The 26262-nt window shown below is 37.6% G+C and overlaps 3 long non-coding RNA genes across 3 annotated transcripts; 1 reads left to right on the top strand and 2 right to left on the bottom strand.

The window, feature by feature from the left end:
• The first annotated feature begins 12959 nt into the window (after positions 1–12959).
• LOC141398912 (uncharacterized) lies at positions 12960–14147 on the top strand. The gene is made up of 2 exons (XR_012411728.1): positions 12960–13253; positions 13321–14147. It is a non-coding gene; the product is annotated as an uncharacterized lncRNA (long non-coding RNA).
• Positions 13245–24001, bottom strand: LOC141398911 (uncharacterized). The gene is made up of 7 exons (XR_012411727.1): positions 23697–24001; positions 23306–23632; positions 22923–23244; positions 22625–22826; positions 21747–21946; positions 13541–13631; positions 13245–13468 (listed from the first exon to the last, which is right to left on the bottom strand). It is a non-coding gene; the product is annotated as an uncharacterized lncRNA (long non-coding RNA).
• A 381-nt stretch (positions 24002–24382) lies between these two features.
• On the bottom strand, positions 24383–24807 carry LOC141398913 (uncharacterized). Its single transcript, XR_012411729.1, has 2 exons — positions 24679–24807; positions 24383–24606 (listed from the first exon to the last, which is right to left on the bottom strand). It is a non-coding gene; the product is annotated as an uncharacterized lncRNA (long non-coding RNA).
• Between the last annotated feature and the right edge of the window lie 1455 nt (positions 24808–26262).

Genomic DNA, 26262 nt, shown 5'->3' with positions numbered 1-26262 from the left:
TGGTCACCTTCCTAAGTGCCACCTGGTCGTCATCGGACTTGTCCTTCCTTGTTGTACGGCCGCTTTTCGATGGACGTTTTCTCGACGTACATCTTTGCTTTTTCCTCCTCGTTGCGAGATTTTTCCACTTTCCTACGGGCCATTTGTCGGCGGCTTCCACCTTCAGCGTACGGACATCTACAGCGATCTCGTCGGATTCTGCACTTTGGCGATGCTTGCTTTTCTCGTTGTAGCCCACATTTATCGGTATTTCCACATTGGACCAAGTCATCACACGGTGCTTTATGTCCAGGTTGATGTCGAAGGCAATCATAAAGTCCACGCCAAGTATAACTTCGTCCACAATATCGGCCACTATAAAATCGAAATTTACCGATTTCCTACCCATACTTAGCCTTTGGTAGGCCCTTCCATGCACCGGGGTCTTCTCGCCTGTGGCCGTCCGCAATTTGACTCCATTTAACGGCAATACCTTCCCTTTTACCAAATCCGGTCTAATAATGGACTTTGTTGCACCGGTGTCCAATGTCAAGGTACGCAATACACCATTGACGAAGCCTTTAACCGTTAAGTTGTGATTCTTCTGCTGGACTATGGCTATAGAGATTGTGGGACCATCATTTTCATCCTCTGCCAGCAGCGTCTCGTGATTGACGGAATTCCCTTTATTTGATTCACCTGATGTCACCCTTTCCAGATTCTTGGCCACCGGTTGGTCGTCGCTTTTTGAAGGCGGTGAGGTGGATCTGGGCCTTGCTTGTCTCAATCTGCATTCTCGGGCCAAGTGTCCAGTTTTCCGACAGTTATAACAAGTTTTTCTCGTTTTTCCAGCCCCTCGTTTCATACGCATTAGTGCATCTTTCAGATGATCGACCACGGTCTGGGAATTGTTGTCCTCAACTTCCAGCCTCCTCACGTTGTAAGCTTTAGGTTTCACCAGCATCCTCGCGGTTTCTTGGGCCAGGGCAAAGGACACGGTTTCTGCAAATGTTCCTATCGGTGCCGCATACGTCGCAAATTTTATCTCTGGATCACGAATACCACTTGCAAATGTCTCAATCTTTATGCGGTCCACCAATGGATGTGTCTCTCCTGGATATGCCAACTGCGCCAACCGCTCTATATCAGCCGCAAAGTCTTGTAAGGTCTCATTTGGCTTCTGGACTCTTCCCCTCAGTTCCATTCGGTAGATCTCTTGCTTGTGTTCACTACCGTACTTACGTTCAAGAGCAGCCATTATATCTCCATAGTTGTTCCTAGAAGCGGCGGGAATACTCTGTAATACGTCAGCAGCATCACCCTTCAATGACATAAGGAGTGATACCGCCTTGTCGTTGTCGTTCCAAGAATCTCTAGCAGCCAATGTCTCGAACTGTAATTTGAACACATTTAAAGAGGTAGAGCCGTCGAACACTGGAGGCTTGATTTTTATCGTGTTATGAATAGCTCTCACTGGACCGCCTTTAATTTCCAGTTCCGACATTTTCTTCTCCAGGTTCTCGTCATGGGCCAGAAATTTCTCGTCAACAGACAGAATCTTTTTATCCAACTCTTTAATTTGCACCTCCATGTTTTCTACTCTCTTTTCAATCACTATCGTGATGTTCTCGAGTTTCTCGTTAATTTTTCTAGAATTCTCTTCCAACTCCTCTTTTAAGTTTCTTGAATTTTCTTCAAACATCCTAGAATTTTCTGCCATTAAGTTTTCGGTGATTTTTCTAGAGTTCTCCTCCAACTTTTCCTCTAATTTTCTGGAATGTTCTTCGCTCATTCGACAATTTTCTGCTTTCATTTCCATCACAAGTCTGGAAGTTTCTTCGCTCTTTCTGGAATTTTCTTCCATTTTAGCATCTAATTTCTCCATCATCATAGCCAGCATTGATTTCAAATCGTCACCCCTGGCAGCTACCGACGAAACTTCCTCAACGCTGGATTCGCCCTTTGCCGATAACTCGACTTCCTCCTTCTCGAACTCATATTCATCGATGTTCATTCCACGGCGCTCGAACTCTTCCAACAAGCGTTTTTGTAGTTCGGCCTTGTTGCCAGTAGAACACAACTCCAACTTACTTAGCTCCTTCTTCAAGTCTTCCACTCGCAGATCCTTAAACTTCATTGTAGGATGATCGTAATCTCACTGCTGACACCAATTGTTACGGAATTAGATTTAACTAATGTCCGTGTAGACGTTGTTTTATTCCCCGATACGATTTGTACCAAATAAAACAGGGTTCGTTTTAGATTACGTTTCTACAATGCTTTATTTACTTTATTACACTTATTCAGAACCGACTTTAATTACTAAGCACGCAGCTTGTCTCTAGTTAGCACGCAGCTACTCTTTTACCGATCTGTTCAGTTCAACGCTTAAAACACAACTCCTCCTCCATTGCCATTTCCCCGGTAATTTATATCCCAAAGTCTCCCTGTTCGAGAAATATCTAGAGCATATGGCAACACCTCGAATCTGTGCAGCGAACACACAGACACACATTCGCACTAAGCGAACAACCATACTCACATACATACATGGGGAAATACAATTGGACGACAAGCACAGTAATGACGTAACAACAACAAACAAGTGCAAAGAAATAAAGAGGTGACAAACTAAACAATAATTACATGACTATGGCAAAGCAAAACAAAAACACATTAATGAAAGGTAAAGAACATCTAGAATAATGAAGATAATTCTACATGATAATTGTTGTTGCTTAAATAAAGTAACTGCGTAATAAAAACTTTACGTTACAATTCAAATTTTTAAATTAACGGAAATTAAACTAAACTAACTTAAACCTATCAGTTACATTCGTAACATTGCCTCCCGATTAAGCCTGTTCGTCCCGAATAGGCACAGTTCCCTCTCGGTGGTATGGGCATTGGTAACACTGCCTCCCGCTTAAGCCTGTTCCTCTGGACTAGACACAGTTCCCTTTCCGTAGTGGTAGCAACTGATTTAGATGTACCCTCTACGCTATTAGCTTTGGACTTTCGCTCTTTTCTCTCCAGGTATCGTGACGTTATATCTTCCTTCTCGGTCACCCTCCTAAGTGCCACCTGGTCGTCGTCGGACTTGTCCTTCCTTGTTGTACGGCCGCTTTTCGATGGACCTTTCCTCGACGTACATCTTCGCTTTCTCGTCCTCGTTGCTGGATTTTTCCGCTTTCCTACGGGCCAATTGTCGGCGGCTTCCACCTTCAGCGTACGGACATCGACAGCGATCTCGTCGGATTCTGCACTTTGGCGATGCTTGCTTTTCTCGTTGTAGCCCACATTTATCGGTATTTCCACATTGGACCAAGTCATCACACGGTGCTTTATGTCCAGGTTGATGTCGAAGGCAATCATAAAGTCCACGCCAAGTATAACTTCGTCCACAATATCGGCCACTATAAAATCGAAATTTACCGATTTCCTACCCATACTTAGCCTTTGGTAGGCCCTTCCATGCACCGGGGTCTTCTCGCCTGTGGCCGTCCGCAATTTGACTCCATTTAACGGCAATACCTTCCCTTTTACCAAATCCGGTCTAATAATGGACTTTGTTGCACCGGTGTCCAATGTCAAGGTACGCAATACACCATTGACGAAGCCTTTAACCGTTAAGTTGTGATTCTCCTGCTGGACTATGGCTATAGAAATTGTGGGACCATCGTTTTCATCCTCTGCCAGCGGCGCCTCGTGATTGACGGAATTCATTTTATTTGATTCACCTGATGTCTCTCTTTCCAGATTCTTGGCCACCGGTTGGTCGTCGCTTTTTGAAGGCGGTGAGGTGGATCTGGGCCTTGCTTGCCTCAATCTGCATTTTCGGGCCATGTGTCCAGTTTTCCGACAGTTATAACAAGTCTTTTTCGTTCTAGCAGCCCCTCGTTTCACACGCATCAGTGCATCCTTCAGCAGGTCGACAACGGTCTGGGAATTGTTGTCCTCAACTTGCAGCCTCAGCACGTTGTAAGCTTTAGGTTTCACCAGCATCTTCGCGGTTTCTTGGGCCAGGGCAAATGACACGGTTTCTGCAAATTTTCCCATCGGTGCCGCATACGTCGCAAATTTTATCTCTGGATCACGAATACCACTAGCAAATGTCTCAATCTTTATGCGGTCCACCAACGGATGTGTCTCTCCTGGATATGTCAGTTGCGCCAATCGCTCTATATCAGCCGCAAAGTCTTGTAAGGTCTCATCTGGACTCTTCCCCTCAGTTCCATTCGGTAGATCTCTTGCTTGTGTTCACTACCGTACTTACGTTCAAGAGCAGCCATTATATCTCCATAGTTGTTCCTAGAAGCGGCGGGAATACTCTGTAATACGTCAGCAGCATCACCCTTCAATGCCATAAGGAGTGATACCGCCTTTTCGTTGTCGTTCCAAGAATCTCTAGCAGCCACTGTCTCGAACTGTAATTTGAACACATTGAAAGAGGTAGAGCCGTCGAACACTGGAGGCTTAATTTTTAACGCGTTATGGATAGCTCTCACTGGACCGCCTTTAATTTCCAGTTCCGACATTTTCTTTTCTATGCCCAGAATCTTCTCATCTTGTGCCAGAAATTTCTCGTCAACCGACAAAATCTTTTTATCCAACTCTTTAATTTGTACCTCCACGTTTTCAACTCTCTTTTCAATCACCATCGTGATGTTCTCGAGTTTCTCGTTAATTGTTCTAGAATGTACCTCTAATTTCTCCATCATTTTACTGGAATTTTCTTCAACCATTCTGCAATTTTCTGCTTTCATTTCCTTCATAAGTCTAGAAGTTTCTTCATTCTTTCTAGACATCTCTTCTAACATTTTACTGGAATTTTCTTCAACCATTCTACAATTTTCTGCTTTCATTTCGTCCATTTTAGCATCTAATTTCTCCATCATTTTGGAATTTTCTTCACTTTTCTTATTCATTTCCTGCATAATCATAGCCAGCATTGATTTCAAATCGTCACCCCTGGCAGCTACCGATGAAACTTCCTCAACAGTGGATTCGCCCTTTGCCGGTAACTCGACTTCCTCCTTACCGTCGAACTCATATTCATCGATGTTTATTCCACGGCGCTCGAACTCTTCCAACAAGCGTTTTTGTAGTTCGGCCTTGTTGCCAGTAGAAGACAACTCCAACTTACTTAGCTCCTTCTTCAAGTCTTCCATTCGTAGATCCTTAAACTTCATTGTAGGATGATCGTAATCTCACTGCTGACACCAATTGTTACGGAATTAGGTTTAACTAATCTCCGTGTAGACGTTGTTTTATTCCCCGATACGATTTGTACCAAATAAAACAGGGTTCGTTTTAGATTACGTTTCTACAATGCTTTATTTACTTTATTACACTTATTCAGAACCGACTTTAATTACAAAGCACACAGCAAGTCTCTAGTTAGCACGCAGCTACTCTTTTACCGATCTGTTCAGTTTAACGCTTAAAACACAACTACTCCGTCATTGCCATTTCCCCGGTATTTATACCCCAAAGTCTCCCTGTTCTAGAGTCCTCCAGAACACATATGGCAACATCTCGAATCTGTGCAGCGAACACACAGACGCACATTCGCACTAAGCGAACAACCATACTCACATACATACATGGGGGAATACAATTGGACGACAAGCACAGTAATGACGTAACTACAACAACAAACAAGTGCAATAAAGAAGTAAAAAACTAAACAATAAGTACATGATTGTGGCAAAACAAAACAAAAGCACATTAATGAAAGGTAATATGCCATTTAGATATGATACCATTAGCCGGATTTAGCCCATTATCAGGTTTTATTTGCTAAATCCAGCCAAAATCTACCAGATTTCCCATACAAAACTAAATCCTCCTATTGAGTGGATTTGTTTTAAATCTGGCATAAATCCTCGTATACAACTCTGATTTTTGCAACATGTTGCTAGAAAATACAAAAAGTTGCAAGCTGGCACAAGAAACAAGGTAGATGCATCGGTGAATTGCTACACTAAAAATAATTTAAAATATAAAAATTTGTAAACAAGGCGGAAAAATTAAATTTGTTTTGATGTACAAAGTTGATTTTAATCAACCAAGACTAATATTTATGATGTCTAAACGATAAAATAATTTGTTTATTTATTTTATATGGGCAAACTGCGATAAAATAATTCTTTATTTGCTCTTTAGTTAGCATTAGTAGCATAATGTGCTAACCTTTTCAGTATAAACGAATAAATTTTCAATTTAAATTCAATTTAAAAAAAAATCGTTTGACGTTTCAAATTCGTTTAGATGGGCTGATGCATCTACCTTGGTAATTGTGCTATGAACAAAAATCAGCTGACTGTCATTTAAATCCTTCAAAATGTATATCTAAATGCAATGAGATTTGTACTGGATTTATTAAATCCAATCGAGGATTTATGGCTAATCTAAATGAGCTATAAAGAACATCTAGAATAATGAAGATAATTCTACATGATAATTGTTGTTGCTTAAATAAAGTAACTGCGTAATAAAAACTTTACGTTACAATTCAAATTTTTAAATTAACGGAAATTAAACTAAACTAACTTAAACCTATCAGTTACATTCGTAACAATATGTTAAAGGTGCCATATTGTGTAAAAACATTTCTTTAGCTAGTCTCCGGAATATTCTTGTTGGAAAAGTGTTCCAAAAATAGCAAAAGTTCTTCCCAAACTTATGACAGTGAAAAAATGGCATTCACTTATTTTCTAATTGACAAGTTTGACTAATCTGACATCGTGATTGCTGGCATCCGATTTGCAGATGAATGTCAGCAGAATTTTTACAAAATTTTTTACATTCCCGTACTTTTGGAACAAATTTAAATTAATATCTATATTTGATAAATCGTTCATTCGATTAAGTTTTGAATACACATTTTTGTCCTTGTTTTCAATTTTAAGATATAGTGTTACAGCAGAAGTTTTTTGTTGGAACAATTCAGCGATACATCTACCTTTACGATTGCATAATGTCAAAAACAGTACAAGATGTCAACCCTGCTTTTGACAGATTAGGCCATAAAAAGAAAAAATTGTAATCAGATGTTAGGTGTGGCCTACCTTCAGTTTATTCTACCATGATTTGACGAATCGTTCCTTCGAAAGTATTACTATTGATAAATTAAAAATGTATTCGTTTGAACTTGTTTTTAATTTTAAGATCACCGATGCATCTACCTTTATTATTGCATAGTGTCCTCTTCTACCTCCTCATCTACCTTTATTATTGCATAATGAATAGACCATAATAAGAAAAAAATTGTAATCAGCTGTTAGCTGTGGCATACCTGTAAATATTCTACCATGATATTATCACCATGGTACAATAATACAGGTAGCATTATCAAACCAGCTGATGGTAACATAATGTGTCAATTGCATTGAATTGATGTCAAATTTTGACATCTTATGTTACCAACAATTGCCGATGCGGCTACCTGTATATTTGTACCATGATTATCACTCAACATGGTACAAAGACACATGCAATTGTTGGCAACATTAGACGTCAAAATTTGACATTAATTCAATGCAATTAACACATTATTGGTCTGTTCCTTTACTTCTGAAAGTGGTAAAACCGGCAAAAGTAGTAAAAGTTGAAAACTGCTCCCATATGAATTGTATTGTGTCTGAAGTAAAGGAACGCTTTTCGAGTAAAAAGTTGTAAAACTTGAAGATTCTTGAACGTAAAGGAACGTAAAGTATGTTACCATCAGCTGGCATGATAATGCTACCTGTATTATTGTACCATGCCACTCAATCTTCCATGGTACAATAAGAAAGGTAGATGCATCGGCGAATTGCTACAACAAAGCAACTTTTTTTGTAATGTAAACTGTCAAAATTGTCGCCAAATGGTCCCTTGTTGTCTCTTTTTATCGCTTGTGTTTGTCTATAAAGTGTAGACATGCTATCTCTTACTTACCGAATCATATTTTTTTATTTTGATTTTTCATGGCGAATTCATAGTTTTTTGACATTTTAGATTTTATCAGCTGGGCTGAGGCATCTACCTTTCTAATTGTACCATGCAATCTACTAGAAAAAGAAAAAGTCTCAAAGGTCAGCTGTTTGGGTTTTCCTACGTAACTCATTCGTAAACAACAAAGCAAATCTGTGATTATGCTTTAACCTCAATCGTAAACAACTGAGCAATTCGACAATTTTGCTTTGTATTTTTTAATTATTCGACTTTTCGGAACGTTTTTAAATATGTTCGGCTCTGTAAACCCAAAATGGCGGTTCATTTCACGGAATCGTCTCATTGAACTAGTTCGTTCGTAAACGACACAACTCTACAATTTATCAATCAAACAGAGGAGGAAGCCAGTCGGCTGAAAATCGCCGCCGCTCGTTTTCTTCGAGTTGAGCCGCCGCCGATTTTGTCGGCTCAAATCGGCTAAAAATCGCCAGTCGTCAAATCGGTAGACACGGCGCGCGCCGATAATTGGTAATACCAAGCACAAATCGATCTTTCGATTCTTACTTAGAACTCACTTGGATAAAAGAATCGTTCGATCGAGATGACTCCTTAGTTGAAAATGGAACGTTTTAGTGTACAATGCTTCGCGTTTAACACTGCCGTACCGTTAGATTAACTGTATATTTCATTTTCGTGGTACGTTAAAAAGTTCTTCAAATCAAAAAATCGAGGAATCGATTACTCGAAAATCGACTTGCGTATCCCTATTTCCCCTGTTGTTTTTGCAACAAATATTAAGCAGAGACCTGCGCCGTGGAAATTTGTCGGCGGCGGCGGCTTAAAGTCGACTTTGAGTCGACGTTTATTGAATTAAATATTAAAAAAAAATTCAGTATTGACATCCCTGTTTTCCTATTCAGCAAGGTTCAGTGTTGACATCCCTATTTTCACTGTTTTCAACGAATGGAAATACAAAACGGAACAACGTCTGGAAGCATCGAAAATTAAATTCGTTGATTTCCAATTTCCAATTCCCATAGATAACTATTCCTGTCTCTCTCTCTCCGTTACGCGATTTATCTATTCCGCAAAGGGAAATTATCTTATCAACGAATTTTTTTGGAATTATGGGAATGCGAGAAGAGGACGGGCTATCGGAACAATCGGAGACTGGAGGAAACGGCAAAATAAAATAATTTTCTTGTTTGGAGGGAAAAAATCCTTGGATTTTTTGGATTTGATTGGATAACTTGAGATTTCAGCCGCAGCCCTTTCCTGATTACAACGGCACTTTTCCGTGTTGATGTCTATACTTCCCGAGATAAGGGTCTGCTATTGCTTCTATCCATGTAAGTAAGGGTGCTTCTATTTTAAAGGTTTGGTTTGGTATAGGTCACGCCTTCATATAACCCCCATAAATATCCGCCGAAACAGCGACACTTCGTTGAGGTTCGTTTTGATTAGGGTGTCGAAAACCGAAACCGGTTAACCGGTTTTGAGTTACAAATAGCGCTTCTTATTGCGATTCCAACCATATATTGCTTTTGTTGCGGAAATGTATACTTCCCGAGTTATGGGCCTCCAAAGATCCACAAAGGCCCTAACCTATAACTTTGGCAAAACATCGCAGAAAATTTAAAAAAAAAATTACCACAGATAGTGTTTTTTATCCCGATTCCAATGATGAATTTTAGACTAGGGCCTTTGTGGAACTTTGGAGGCCCATATCTAGGGAAGTATACTTTTCCGCAACAAAAGCAATACATCATTGGAATCGGGATAAAAAACACTATCTGTGGTAATTTTTATACCCTACACCACTATGTGGGGAGGGTATTATAAGTTGGTTTTGGCCAAAAAGTTTGTAACGCATCGAAATAATGGTCATAGACTCATACTTATATATACCAAAATGAATGTCTCGACGAGCTGAGTCGATCTGGCTATGTGTGTCCGTCCGTCAGTCCGTCCGTCTGTTCATCTAAACCTTGTAATCACGCTACAGATCGCAATTTTGATGGGATCGTCACGAAATTTTGGATGTTGATGGTGGTCCCGGAGGGGAAGAAGCCTATTGATTTTGGTGATGGTTGGATAATATTTAGGGGTCGGAATGAGCAAAAAATTTATTTGGAGAAAAAGTCAATATTTTATTCCAAAGCAAATATTTCAGCGTCTATAAGTGGTATACAAAAAGCAAAACCTGGCAATGAAAGAAAAAAATTTCACCTTTGGGAACTTTCTAAAAGAAAGTAGAAAATCGCATCTTTAAAATTATGCAAAGGATGGCGTAGGTGGGCATATAATAGAGAGATCGCAATAGTCGGTAATGCATCCCTTTTTTCCACTTTTTCTGCAATCACACTACAGGCCGGGCTCATCACGAAATTTTCTCACAGAGATAGAAGCATATTAATGTTGGTGATGTCGATAGTAGTCAAATATAAAATTAAATATTAATTATTTTGGTTCAGTTCGCCTTAAGTCATTTGGTATAAAAGGCAGATAGGTGAAAACTTTCGTACCTCCATAAAAGAAATGTTTTCGATTGAAAAGATTATGCACACAGGTAGTGGTGTAGGGTATCACATAGTCGGCCCCGTACCGACTATAGCCTTTTCACACTTGTTTTTTTAATTTTCTGCGGTGGGTCGGTAAAGGAAAGATAAGCCACCGAAAAAACCGGTTATTGGGTCGGTTAACCGGCTTAAAAAATAGTAATATTTTTATTCTTGAAACGATCCTATTCAAGAAATGACATTTTGCTTTCTTAGTAATTTTATTAAATTTCTGTAGATCCCGGGCCACACTACAATAATTTCATTGAAATTTTGATATGAAATTATGCGTCTCTAGATCGACGTTCATAGTAGAGTAAAATCATAAAATTGCTGTAGTGGGGAATTCGATTTAAGAACACCTAATTTCATGAAATTTTTTAATGAAATTCACGCTAGTGTGGACCGGGACTAGTGGGGAGAATGAATTTCATTAAAAAATTTCATGAAATTAGACGTTCTTAGGTATAATTTCATGAAATTTTTTAATGAAATTCATTCTAGTGTGTACCGGGACTATGTTTAAACTACATGTTAACCATGGTACAATAATACAGGTAGCATTATCAAGCCAGCTGATGGTAACATAATGTGTCAATTGCATTCAATTGATGTCAAATCAAATCGACTATATAATAATAAATCGACGATACTGTTCTTGTGTTTTGAAATGCTCCACATATCCCGGAGCTGACGTCCCCTCCGACCATAACCTCCTATTATGTAAAATTCGCATAAAGTTGGGAATGCCGAGAAAAAAGAACCAAAAAAGCAAACCTGATGTAGAAAAACTGAAGGATCCATCAATAAAACAAAGGGTAAAAGAATATATGAACACCGAACTTAACAGTGTCAACAGAGAATACACTGAAGATTTGTGGGACAAAATGAAAACAATTTTTAAAACAACCACAAATATCCTAGGAACAAAAGCAAACCAAAAGGAAGAATCCTGGATCACAGCAGAGATTCTAGAACTCCGCGAAAAACGAAAAATATACAAAAACAGCAACTACGAAACTTATTGGGAAATAAACCAAGAAATTAAAAACGCCACAAGAGCTGCAAAGAACGCCCAATTAAACAAACAATGCGAAGAAATTGAAAAGTTACAGAGATTACATGACGACTTCAACTTACACAAAAAATTAAAGGAAGCATCCGGAATATACCGGAAAACTCATCCCGCTCTACTCATAGATGAAAACAAAAAAGCTATTTTCGAGACAGAAGAAAGAAAGTGTGTTTGGTACAAATATATTAAAACGACATTTACTGATGACGAAAGACCAGAAAATAACAGTATCACCGAATCGGACATGACAGGAAACCCGATCACCGAAGACGAAATTAAATCGGCAATCCAATCAATGAAAGATAAAAAAGCCGCCGGCCCTGATGAAGTACCCGCTGAAATTCTGAAATTAATCGAAGATAACAACATTCAGCTACTGTTGAAACTCTGCAATCATATTTATGACACAGGACAATACCCAAATGACTGGCTAAAGTCCACGTTTATAGCTATACCAAAAAAAGCAAATGCCCGAACATGCGGTGATTACAGACTCATTAGTCTAATGTGCCATGTCCTAAAAATATTCATTAAAATACTACACAAAAGAATATACCCCAAGTGTGAGGCATATATGGGGAAGACACAATTCGGCTTTAAAGAAGGCATGGGAACGCGAGAAGCACTGTTAAGTATTCAAGTCCTTATCCAAAAATGCAGAGATGTCCAAAAAGATATTTTCTTATGTTTCGTCGACTACGAAAAAGCCTTCGACATGGTCAGGCATGAAAAATTGATGGAAATTTTGATTGATACCGGTATAGCAGAAAAGGAAATAAGATGCATAAAAAACCTTTATTGGCAGCAAACTGCAAATATTCAAGTCGATGGAGAACTTAGTGACACTGTATTAATATCCAAAGGCGTTAGACAAGGATGCATCCTTTCACCATTATTATTCAACATATATTCCAATAAAATATTTCAAGAAGCAGTAGAAAACGAACAAATTGGTGTAAGGCTAAACTAATCTGAAGTAATAAATAATATACGATACGCTGACGACACAACATTAATTGCCAGTAGCCTACATGGCCTACAGAGACTAGTTACCTTACTCAATGAAAAAAGCGAATTTTACGGTCTAAAAATAAATATTAAGAAGACGAAATATATGGTAATAAGTAGGAGAAATAACCAAAACAGCACATCGCTCATAATAAAAAATGATGAAATAGAACGGGTAAGGAACTTGTTGCGTGGGACTCATTAATTAGTGATGGCGTCCTTTTTTTTGTGTCGTGGAAGCAGCATCCCAATGACGTGTGGTTTGTGGCTGCCGGCAAGTAAAAAGTGAGCAAACCGGATACACTGTTCGGCCGGGTAAAATATGAAAAGGTGATGCCACCGTCAGGGATGATTTCCACTGTAGCAATTCTATATCATTGACGTATGGCAAATACACCCCTGATAGTATTATGAGGTTTAGAAACAGATGATTAAAAGACATGTAAATAAATGTCGGAAAAACGAGGGAAAATTATGGAAAATCTGATTTTGGCGTCCTCGGGAAGCCGTATTTAAGCGAGGAAAGCGAAGAAAAACGCCATTATTAAATTGTGGTGTGTTTCAAAGGGCAGTTAACCTTTGTCCGTAATCCTTAAAAAAATAGACAACCAAAAAATTTTTTAAATTGATTCTTTATTGGCACTCGTGTAATTTCTGTGTTTTTTTATTTATGTTTGAAGTGTACAAAGCAAAATGTGAGTTGTTTTACATGTTGATTAAATAGAAAACGTAGTTACAATGTGTTTTGGGTTTTTCTTTAAGATTACACCAAACCATACAAAACCGGAAGATCAATTACTAAGAGGGCTGAAATCCCAATATCCAGAAGCGGAAATCAATTAACAGGGTACTGGGGCCACATCCCTGAGAAATACCAGAGGCCACATCCCTGAGAAATACCAGTTTTAACCTGAAAAGACAAGATAAATTCCCAATAAGTATACAACAAATAAGGTAACAAAGCAAAATTATTAATACCTACCAGAGTTGAATTCCCAGACGATCTGGAGTAAATTGAGTGTTGTTTTCTTTTGGATTTATGGGCATGAGTGTCCTTTGATTTTTGAAGCCACCTGAAAAAAATGAAAATTGAAAATTATTAATCTTGGAAGCTGACCATTTAAAATATATAATGTCATTGATTTTTGACTGAAGAAAAATCCACAAAAATTAAATTAATATGTTAATGTAGATTTAAGTTTAAGTTAAATCGTGTTGTCCGTAGTTAGTTTAAGTGTTTACATTGAATATTGTGAGGATTAGTAATGCCCAGGTTGTTCTAAAAAATATCGTGAGTGTAGGGTTACCTTTGAAGGCTGCTAGATTTTTTTTGGTTATGAAAATATTTGAGGGGACAATTATAAAGTGCCCAAAACCTTACTAAGCGAGCTCATTTAGTTAGGATTTTTATGTTTTTAATCTCGTGCCTCGATTGGCAATTTTTCTAGTGGTAAAAAGGGGTAATCTGAGTCAGTGACTCACCTTAAATTAATTGAGCGGGTATTGGTAATCCCAAACTGGATTATGTGTTAAGTTTAAGTGAAATCATGACTATGTCAATAAATAATTTTTATGTTTAACAGTTTAAATTGAATATGTCTTGCTAAGTGTTTTCTGTAAGAGAGGAAAATAGGGGTATGTTGATGTGAGGTAAGTGTGTGTGGAAATTGGGGCCCTTTAAAATTTGCTTTATCGTTATGACAGGAAGAAAGGGTCAAGGCAGGGTGGGCAAAGTGGGGGAATGAGAACACCAAGTTCCTTCATCGTTGTTGTATGTAGTGTTGTGTCGTTTTGTTTTTGTTTGTTTTTATGTTGAGTCCCTCTTTCATTATTGTTCGACCCCTAGGGCTGATGGTGGAAGGGTTATGAATCCCCCTGGAAGTGATGCCCCGACTGAGCAGTTGGAACCCCACCATAGCGCCGCATGAGGCGGTATGCAACAATATGGCGCCCAAGCCAAAAATGTTTTTCCTATCGTCCAAAAATATCAAAGTGCAATACAACATCAGCACTGCCTAAATAAGAAAATATTTTTTTTGTAAAATAGACGAAGGACATTAAATGTCGAATATGTGCAATAACACCTAAGCGCAATCCAATAGACCATAGGGTGAAATATTCCAAAACGTGATATCGCATTTTCTAATGTCTAACGGATATTGTATCCACAATTTTTATACAAAACTGTGATAATAGTGCAATATTTAGTTTAGGTTTTTTAGAAAATTAGGATGTCTCGTTCCATGTTATAGGGTCTATACAATAGCTCTTGTTCGTCGATTGTAACAAAGAATGTATTGTGTTTATGACCTGTCTACTATGTTTCCGTGTTTTTGTTTATTTAATAATATTAAAGGAAATAGACGAGGGTTAACATTAGGAAAAGTACAATAACTGCTGTGACGTCGTCAGTCGCAGACTGTATTGTACGAAAATTCCCTTTACACAAGGACTTTTTTCCACAAAATAAGTAGAAAACTGCCTTGTTGTTACCCTTTGCATTAACTGTGTTCATTTTTTGTGTAAGTCCATTTTATCCATACAACATGATGACCGATTTAGGACACTTCTAGAAATCTCAATTTATAATAAAAAAAAAAAAAAATAAACCACACAATTGATCTCACAAGCAGCTGAAAATACCTCCTATTACCTCTCGGATGTGTATTTTGTGTTCGTAAAAAAAAGAAAAAAAAAAAAAAATTGTTTTGTCGTAGTGTGTAAACTAGAAACTAAACTTATAACAAACTATAATTATTTTTATCATATATCTGCTAACGACTAAGTATTTTAACAACTAGAAATAAGTAGCTCTAACCTGTGCTTAAAATTTTCCATTATTTTTTTTTAACATTGACCTAAATTTCATTTCAATAATTGCATTCCTGAACTTGGATTAGAAATTCTAATGAACACACCTAAGTCAGCCAAAAGAAGAAGTAAAAGAAATCGTTCCTCAACATTTGATTTGAGTAGGTTTATTCTATCTCCAAAGAAAAAGTCAAAAAAGAAAACAATGCAAGACGCAAATGCAAATAGAGACCCATCAATACGGGATCTATCTGGTACCATAATAAACAGAGAAGCTTCCACTAGTGCTGAGGCCAGATTAGCCCAGAATACTCAATCCACTTTACCAACTAATACGTCAATGAATCAGTATGAGGTTAGTAATTTAGTGAAAAGTTTGGTCCAAGAAAGTTTAAAAAACGCCAGTACAGACATCCACAATTTAGTAAAAGATAGTGTGACCAAAGAGATGCAGCAGGTGTATGGCATCATTAATAAATTAAATGAGTCAATAACTAGATTGACTAGTAATGGTCAAACTTCTCAAAATACTAATCCTCAACCACAATCCAATGGGATTCATGCACAAAATAATATAAATCATGGACATCAGTCACAATCGAATCCAAATCAATTACCTCAGCCAGGTCCGATGCCCAACATAGAACCTCAATCGTTAAACGATAACAACTCTGTACCTCAACCACAACCCCCACAACGGGATAATAACCAAAATTCAAACCACAGGAATAATGTACAGTCATATATTATGAATGTTCCTAGTGCACAAGGAATTAGAGTTGAAAGATTCGGAATAAATTTTTCAGGACGACCTAATACCCTCACTGTGGAGGATTTTATTTATCGCCTCGAATATTTCCAATCTCATTATGGACTCACTTGGGAAGGAATATTAAATGAATTCCATATGCTTGTATCGGGTCCTGCGATCGAATGGTTTTGGTTGCAACAAAGAAATAATGCGATTTGGAATTGGGAGTCACTGAAATATGGGTTGCTAGAAAGATTTAAAACTAGGCGCACTTGTTTCGAGGAAATGAGGGACTTACTAGAAAGGAAACAATTACCCGGGGAATCAATAGATTCATTTTTCCATGACATCAATTTAATGCGTTCGAAATTGGAAAGGCCAGTTTCCGATTTCGAAATGATTTCCCTTGTCAAAAAGAATTTAAGAAAAAACCTTTCTAGTATTGTTTATTCCATGAATGTTTCTTCATTGGAACAACTGCGAGTTGAATGTTTGGAAATTGAAAGAACATTCTTCCGCCGCGACCCTGTTTCAATGCCCCCACCACCAGCTAACAAACCGATTAGAGTAAATGCCATTCAAGAAGAAGGAGAAACCAATATATTTCCTATGTTTGAAGAAGAAGAGGATGTAGTAGAGATATCAGCAATCAACAATCAGATTGTATGTTGGAATTGCCAGAAATCCGGTCACGTTTTTAGGGATTGCACTTCCAATCAAAGAGGCTATTTTTGCTTTAAATGCGGAAAACCAAACACGACTGCACCAAAGTGCATAAATTGTAGGTCGGGAAACGGGAGGAAGAGCGCGGTTGCAGCGGGGAACCAGCGTTCCTCCGAACAACCCGCTGTTCCGAACCCCCAAACCAATTAAAAGAACCCAATGAAGATATCCACTATACTAAACTTCGACACTATCTGCCCATAAATGTTAGGGAAGAGTATTACGCCAAAACAAGGGCAAAAATTTTCCAAAACGAGGAGATAGAAAACCCAAATGAAATATCTAACATTCAAATTAAAACTAAAGAACGTATTCTAAAAATGAGAAACAAGCAAAAGCAATACAAAACTTTAAAGAAATCTGTTTCGGAAGCTATTTTAAGATGCCATGGCAGAAAAGATCCAAGACCATATGCCACGGTAAAGATAGAAGGGAAGGAAATTGAAGGCCTTCTCGACTCTGGTGCTACTGTAAGTTTATTAGGGAAACATTGCAGAGAAGTCGTAGAAGAACTAGGAGTAGAAATAAAAACCTATCTATCAAATGTTAGCACTGCCTCAGGTCAGTTGCATCGAGTTTTAGGTACCATTGTAGTTGACGTTGAATATCAGGGAAAAGTGGCTCAAATGACCTTAATATTATGCCCAGATCTAGAGCAGGAATTATATCTCGGTGCAGATTTTTGGAAATTATTCCAAATAGCTCCCGAGATATTTCCTGTCGAAGAAGTCGATTTGGATTTACAACGGAAAATACATGGGTCATCAACCAATGAAGAAACGAAAATGCATGTCCTGACGAAGGAACAACAGGATAGACTAGCAGAAGTAATAAAAAAATTCCCTACTTTTGAAGAGCATGGACTAGGATGTACAAAATTAGAAAAACATGCGATAAAGCTCGTCGAAGGTGCTAATCCGGTTAAGGAGAGGCATTATCCCATGTCGCCGGCGGTCCAAGATATAGTTTACCAGGAGATTGACAATATGCTGGCGTTAAAAGTGATAGAAGAAAGTGACTCCCCATGGAGTAACCGAACAACGGTGGTACGAAAACCTGGCAAAAATCGCTTCTGCTTAGACGCCAGGAAATTAAATGCATTGACTGTGAAAGATGCTTACCCATTGCAGAACATCGACGGCATCTTAAGTAGAATAGACCAAACCCACTTTATAAGCAGCGTCGACCTTAAATATGCCTTCTGGCAAGTGGAGCTGGAAGAGGAAGCGAAGCCGTACACAGCCTTCACGGTACCAGGTCGACCGCTGTACCAATTTAGGGTAATGCCGTTCGGGTTATGCAATGCGGCGCAGAGACTTTGCAGGTTGATGGACAAGGTGATACCTGGAAGACTAAAGTCCAATGTGTTTATCTACCTTGACGACCTATTGATTATTGCAGACGATTTCGAACACCACATTAAATTACTGGGAGAAGTAGCCGAATGCTTGCAGAAAGCGAATTTGACCATCGGCCTTAAAAAATCATTGTTTTGCTTCAGAGAGCTAAGATATCTTGGTTTCATCATTGGAGATGGATGTTTAAAGACTGACCCAGAAAAGGTCAGTGCGATTCAAAAAATCCCTGTACCGAAAACTCCCAGAGAAGTACGAAGCTTCCTAGGAACCGCTGGGTGGTACAGGCGATTCATTAAAGATTTTGCCTCGATATCCGCCGCCCTCACTGACACATTGAAAAAGAGTCAAAAATTCGTCATCACTCCAGAAGCATTAGAATCATTCAACACCCTCAAACAAGCCTTGACATCTGCACCTGTCCTCCGGCACCCTGACTTCCGCCGAGAGTTCTTTATCCAATGCGATGCGTCGGACTATGGAGTCGGTGCAGTATTGTTTCAAAAAAACGATGATGGAGAGGAGAATCCCATCGCGTTTTACTCTCAAAAATTAAATGCATGTCAAAAGAAATACTCAGTAACCGAGAAGGAATGTTTAGCAGCCGTGCTTGCAGTAAAACGTTTTCGTCCTTATGTGGAATTAATGCAATTTACTATTATTACTGACCACGCTAGTCTTAAGTGGCTAATGTCACTAAAAGACCTCAGCGGTAGACTGGCCAGATGGTCACTCCAACTTCAAACATATAACTTCTCGATTGAACACAGAAAAGGATCAGAAAATGTGGTTGCAGACACACTCTCTAGAATGCCCATCGATTCAAATGTCACCGTAGAAGAAGTAACTGATGAGAGTGAACTACTAGATTTCGAAACAACCGCATTTGAAAGTGAGGAGTATGTCGAATTACGAAACACCATAATTGAAAATGCCGAAGTACTTCCCGACTTAAAAGTTGAAGGCGACAAAATATTTATAAAAATGAAAAAAATCGACACAGATTTGGTTGAATATGAGTGGAAAATGTGGATCCCACAAGAGATCACATATGCTCTAATAGAAAAGGCTCACGTCTACAATGACATCGTACACGAGGGAATCACAAAAACTCTCAATCGGTTAAGAAGATTTTATTATTGGCCTAAGATGGTTTCCCAAGTGAGGCAGTTTGTGAGAAATTGCAGAACCTGCAAGGAAACCAAACCCTCAAACCAGAATATGAACCCAGAAATCGGAAACGAAGTGGTCACTGAAAGGCCATTTCAAAAACTGTACGTGGACTTTCTGGGGAAATATCCACGATCAAAGAAAGGAAACGCATATATTTTCATCGCAGTGGATCATTTCACTAAATTTACCTTTCTGCACGCGATGAGGGAAGCAACTGCACAAAATGTTGTACAGTTTATGGAAAGCCAGATTTTCAACATCTTCGGCGTCCCAGAAGTTATCCATAGCGATAACGGGAAACAGTTTGTGTCGAAAGCCTTCGAACAAATGGTCGACAACTACAAAATAAAACACATGACAACTGCATATTACTCCCCACAGTCGAACGCCTCCGAGCGTGTCAATCAGTCCGTGTTGGCAGCTATAAGAAGCTATGTTGAAAGTGATCACCGCGACTGGGATTTATATTTACCCGAAATCGAGAAAGCCCTTCGCACCTCTGTACATGCAGCCACCGGCGTGAATCCCTTTTTCGCCCTCTTTGGGTTTAATATGTTTTCAAGTGGCACCGATTATAAGTTGGCCAAAAAGCTACAATCACTAACGGACCACCAAATAGATCCATTAAACAGACATGACAAAATAGAACTTATGCGAGAAAAGATAAAAAACAATCTGCACAAGGCATATGAAACAAGTGCCAAACGTTATAATCAGAGAGCGCGGAAAGTTAGTTTAATACCAGGGCAAGAAGTGTATAGGCGTAATCATATGCTTTCAGACTTCAAGAACAACATAAACGCCAAATCTTGTAAAAAGTTTTTGAAATGTAGAGTTGTGAGGCCTATCGGGAACAACATGTTCGAATTAGAAACGCTGCAAGGTAAACCTTTAGGTAACTTCCACGCCAAAGATATTAAAATATAACAAAGTGCAATTATTCTGTGATATAGTAATATAAGTGCAATATAGGTTAAGAAAATGAATGTTTGTGAACGTCCATTTTTTTTGCCTTTTGCATTTACCTTTACTATTAGAATTATTGACATTGTTAGATTATACACATATATTCCATTAGGCTAAGAAGTACCTAAGATTGCCCGGCTTTTTTGAGACTAACAGGGTGTGGGAGTTCCCCACGTTGGGATATGACAGGAACCTGACATACCAACAACTCGCAAAACATAATACTCAGTGCGCTTTCTAAAATTGTAATTGATACAAATTAGCACAAACCCATTTGATATACAGTATACCTGAAAAAAAAAAAATCCTTCGAACCTCCCAGCCAGCTTATGCCAAATTAATAATATCTTCCAAAATTTTAAATCATAAATGGTTGGTTTATTATTATTGTTTTTAAATATAGGGTAATAAATTATAAGGATAGCATTATTTGCTTTAATAAGACGATATAACATATAGATGGAAATTATTAATGGTATACGTAACGATAAATAAATATGCGGTTGAATGAGAGTACGAAAAGTTATCTGTATGGCCATGTTTTTTTTTAGAAAAAAATTTCAAAAATTTTTTTTCCTAACAGTGTGCTTCGGCTATCGTCACAAAAATTACTCTAGATATCCTTTTATATTCAATTAGTCCAATATAATTCATAATAGTATCCGGAGTAGCAATATTATATATGCACCCACGTCTGCGAATTAATACCCACTAAATTTTATTTAAATCTCTATTACATTTTGTTATGCGAAAAGTCTTCAGCCACGAATTAATTAAATAGACTCAACCATGTCTAATAGCACATACAAATTTTAAAAATCACCACTCACAAAATTTCAACAGGCTACAACAGTTTTTTATCGCATGCGAGAAAAGGTTCACAGGCTCAGGTCTTAATAATTACAAATTCCCTCCAAAATCTTTTTCTCTATACTCTGAATCAGTTAACGTTAATAAAAATCGCAGGTACTAAAATCACACAACGTCATTTTTTATATAGCATAGAATCCCGACACACACGGATAATGATCCAAAAAAATAGTTAAATCTAACGTAGTATATGCCGATTAATAAATAGGTCAAATTTAGAAGCAATATTTTTTTTAATTAACAATCACCAGTAAGTAAATAAAAATAATAGCGTTATGAATAGAATAGGGCACAGAAGATAAAAACATATGGTAGTATAGAGTGTATCGTTGGCAAGCCACGCACTTATTTTCAATGATAAACTACGAATCCACAAGTTTTATTCTTAATAGCCAAAATCTTTTGCGTTACTTTATTTTGTTTACATTCCACATTTCAAAACAGTCTAATATATTCACTAATGCACCATTGTTTTTGTCTGCCATGCCAAATTCACAATAATAATAAAAAAAAAAAAAAAAACAAAATGAAAAACTCACCCCAATATTTACGTCCTTTCAGGATGGCAGGTAATACTCCATGAACAAATAATCAGCGTACACAATTCTGATGATCGGCATGTCAGGTATATTGACAACTTGTATGTCAGCCAAATAAACGGATAATTTTTGGTAGTGCATTTTTTCACTTCACTCATTTATAAATGTAATTCACTCCACAATAAATTGTCACAAAACACCTAAAAAAGGAAATGAGAAGATATTACTAAAAATGAAAATAAAATATTTCAATAAATTTTTAAAAATTGTAAAAGGGCGGTAGAAAAAAAATATCCATGGCAAGCTTAAAATATTCAACCATCTCATATTTGTATGGATGTAAACAAAAGTCATGTCAACACTTTTTGGTAGCCTTATTGGGCTATACTACACAAGAATCCACTGATAAAACACACAAAAAACACAAACACACATGTCTCATTTAGGTAGCCATGGTCACAATCCATAACTTTTTTTGTAAACTGTAAACTCAATCAGTATTCTTATTGTTGGCAATTTCTGACCCATAATAGTCCATAATGCAATTTTGGAAACACTTGATCATGCTTGTGTATTTTTATGGAGATTTTTAGCACACAACACAATTATTTGGTCACTTTATAATATATTCATCGCAGCCGATTATTACCATTGAGTACACAGGAGAGTTTTTTTTAGCACACAACACAATTATTGGGTCACTTCTTAACATATTTGTCGCAGCCATGAGTAACAATAAATATGATCTAAACACACATGTACTCAGTTATCTCCACTTTTAATTTTGTTTATCTTTCTCGTAATACACGACACTGCTGTTTGTTTTCAATGATAAAGGCGCACACTTTCATTTCATAAAAACACCAATTAATACTAACCATGTAGATTCTGGGGTAAGACACTGCGCTGCAGCTGGTGATGTCAGATGAAGAAAGATTTTATTGACCACACACAATCCATGACGAAAAAATGGTACCTGCCCAAAGTGTTTTGTAAACAATGTGGGCGAAATGCTCTGCAAAAGAGTCCACACGAACAGTTGGAAACACATAAACAATGGCAAAAAAATAAAGTAGAGACCTGAAAGGAAAAGAAATACAAAAAATTAGGCAATAACCAAAACAAATCAGGCAATACACCATACATCTAGACAAATAAACAAATGAAAGAACCTACCTGCTTTCTACACAGGCTGCACTAGCGAGAGCATCCACAGGAAAAATTAAAATCCACTGCGCTGCCCAAGCTATCATAAGGTCCAAGCAGGGTGTCCAGGTAGATCGTTGGGGTACATTCGGCTCATTAAAACATGTCATCAATAGTAAGGCTGCTAATGAAATATTCACCCCATACAGCAAGAAGGTTCCAATCAGTTTGCATTACCCGATTAATCCATTATTCGGGGTAATATGTTTTAAGTGGTGGTGGGTGTAGGCATAAAGTAAAAAAAAAAAAAACGAACGTCGAATAGCCATCATAATTCCACAGATTTAAATTCCTGAAAATAAACAGATAATTATTAAAATTTATCATTAAGATAACAAAGTAAAAAAACTCACCAATTTCATTGTCTGTACAATGGGATAACCTTAGAAAAATGTTTCTGTTTCCACTGTGTCGATGAGGAATGAAACGACTCACACAAGTTCAGGTAGACTTCCTTGTGTAATGATGTGTATGTATGTATGCATGGGTATCCAATTGAATGGGGTGAGACAGCAACAGCATGAATAAATGGCGGTGAATGATATTCCGGCACGTACATTCACACACACGCATTCATGTATGTATGTGTAAAACCACGCTACAATTTTTTTTGTGCGTACGCACAAATCTACAAACGCCAAACATGTTTTTTTTTTCAATGAGAAAAATCATGGTTATACCTGAAAAAAGGAAAAACACGCTTTAAATGAATTTTCAGACAGGATTTTTTTTACATGAACTTACCATCTATTGCAGATTCCAGCGTGTGTATGTCCATTCACTCCATGTGCCGACCATACTTGATGGGAAGGTAGGAAACCCATTCATCTCAATGTTTCATAGCCATCCGTTGTGAAAAGTTTTTATAAACACTTTATAAGTCCCGCACATCGTCATTTTCATCGAACACTTCGAAAATGTCGAAGTTTTGTTGCGTGGGACTCATTAATTAGTGATGGCGTCCTTTTTTTTGTGTCGTGGAAGCAGCATCCCAATGACGTGTGGTTTGTGGCTGCCGGCAAGTAAAAAGTGAGCAAACCGGATACACTGTTCGGCCGGGTAAAATATGAAAAGGTGATGCCACCGTCAGGGATGATTTCCACTGTAGCAATTCTATATCATTGACGTATGGCAAATACACCCCTGATAGTATTATGAGGTTTAGAAACAGATGATTAAAAGACATGTAAATAAATGTCGGAAAAACGAGGGAAAATTATGGAAAATCTGATTTTGGCGTCCTCGGGAAGCCGTATTTAAGCGAGGAAAGCGAAGAAAAACGCCATTATTAAATTGTGGTGTGTTTCAAAGGGCAGTTAACCTTTGTCCGTAATCCTTAAAAAAATAGACAACCAAAAAATTTTTTAAATTGATTCTTTATTGGCACTCGTGTAATTTCTGTGTTTTTTTATTTATGTTTGAAGTGTACAAAGCAAAATGTGAGTTGTTTTACATGTTGATTAAATAGAAAACGTAGTTACAATGTGTTTTGGGTTTTTCTTTAAGATTACACCAAACCATACAAAACCGGAAGATCAATTACTAAGAGGGCTGAAATCCCAATATCCAGAAGCGGAAATCAATTAACAGGGTACTGGGGCCACATCCCTGAGAAATACCAGAGGCCACATCCCTGAGAAATACCAGTTTTAACCTGAAAAGACAAGATAAATTCCCAATAAGTATACAACAAATAAGGTAACAAAGCAAAATTATTAATACCTACCAGAGTTGAATTCCCAGACGATCTGGAGTAAATTGAGTGTTGTTTTCTTTTGGATTTATGGGCATGAGTGTCCTTTGATTTTTGAAGCCACCTGAAAAAAATGAAAATTGAAAATTATTAATCTTGGAAGCTGACCATTTAAAATATATAATGTCATTGATTTTTGACTGAAGAAAAATCCACAAAAATTAAATTAATATGTTAATGTAGATTTAAGTTTAAGTTAAATCGTGTTGTCCGTAGTTAGTTTAAGTGTTTACATTGAATATTGTGAGGATTAGTAATGCCCAGGTTGTTCTAAAAAAATATCGTGAGTGTAGGGTTACCTTTGAAGGCTGCTAGATTTTTTTTGGTTATGAAAATATTTGAGGGGACAATTATAAAGTGCCCAAAACCTTACTAAGCGAGCTCATTTAGTTAGGATTTTTATGTTTTTAATCTCGTGCCTCGATTGGCAATTTTTCTAGTGGTAAAAAGGGGTAATCTGAGTCAGTGACTCACCTTAAATTAATTGAGCGGGTATTGGTAATCCCAAACTGGATTATGTGTTAAGTTTAAGTGAAATCATGACTATGTCAATAAATAATTTTTATGTTTAACAGTTTAAATTGAATATGTCTTGCTAAGTGTTTTCTGTAAGAGAGGAAAATAGGGGTATGTTGATGTGAGGTAAGTGTGTGTGGAAATTGGGGCCCTTTAAAATTTGCTTTATCGTTATGACAGGAAGAAAGGGTCAAGGCAGGGTGGGCAAAGTGGGGGAATGAGAACACCAAGTTCCTTCATCGTTGTTGTATGTAGTGTTGTGTCGTTTTGTTTTTGTTTGTTTTTATGTTGAGTCCCTCTTTCATTATTGTTCGACCCCTAGGGCTGATGGTGGAAGGGTTATGAATCCCCCTGGAAGTGATGCCCCGACTGAGCAGTTGGAACCCCACCATAGCGCCGCATGAGGCGGTATGCAACAAACTTTAAATACCTCGGGGTCCTCATAAATGACCAATGGGATGCGTCAAAGGAAATAATGTGCCGAATTGAAGTAGCCAGACAAACTTTTTTCAAATATTATAAAACATTAACAAGTCATGACATCAACATTGCAACGAAGATGCGATTTATTAAATGCTACATATGGTCCACTTTACTTTATGCTGCCGAAACATGGACATTAAAATCAACGGACGAAAATAAATTGAACGCGTTTGAAATATGGATTTATCGCAGAACTCTAAAAATTCCATGGACAGAGCGTGTACCAAATGAAGAAGTGCTACGAAGAATGCACACAGAACGACAGCTGCTTGCCACCATAAAAAACAGGAAAACATCTTATTTCGGACACATAATGAGAAACGAAAAATACTCAATCATCCAGAACATAATAAAATGCCAAATTGAGGGAAAAAGGCCAAGAGGAAGAAGAGAAATGTCATGGATAAAAAATATTCTAGATTGGACAAATACGCCAGATGAGAACAACCTTATAAATGCTGCGAGGAATAGAGAACTCACCATTGCAGAATAAATTTACACAATAGATATTAAATATACATCTAAAATATTCAATTTGTAATTGTATGATCGCCAAAA

The sequence above is a fragment of the Musca autumnalis genome, unplaced genomic scaffold (genome assembly GCF_047663935.1).
Source record: "Musca autumnalis isolate F117 unplaced genomic scaffold, ASM4766393v1 scaffold_3, whole genome shotgun sequence".
NCBI classification, from domain to species: domain Eukaryota; kingdom Metazoa; phylum Arthropoda; class Insecta; order Diptera; family Muscidae; genus Musca; species Musca autumnalis.
Note: the sequence above shows the minus strand (reverse complement) of the source record. Positions and strands in the feature narration are given on the sequence as shown.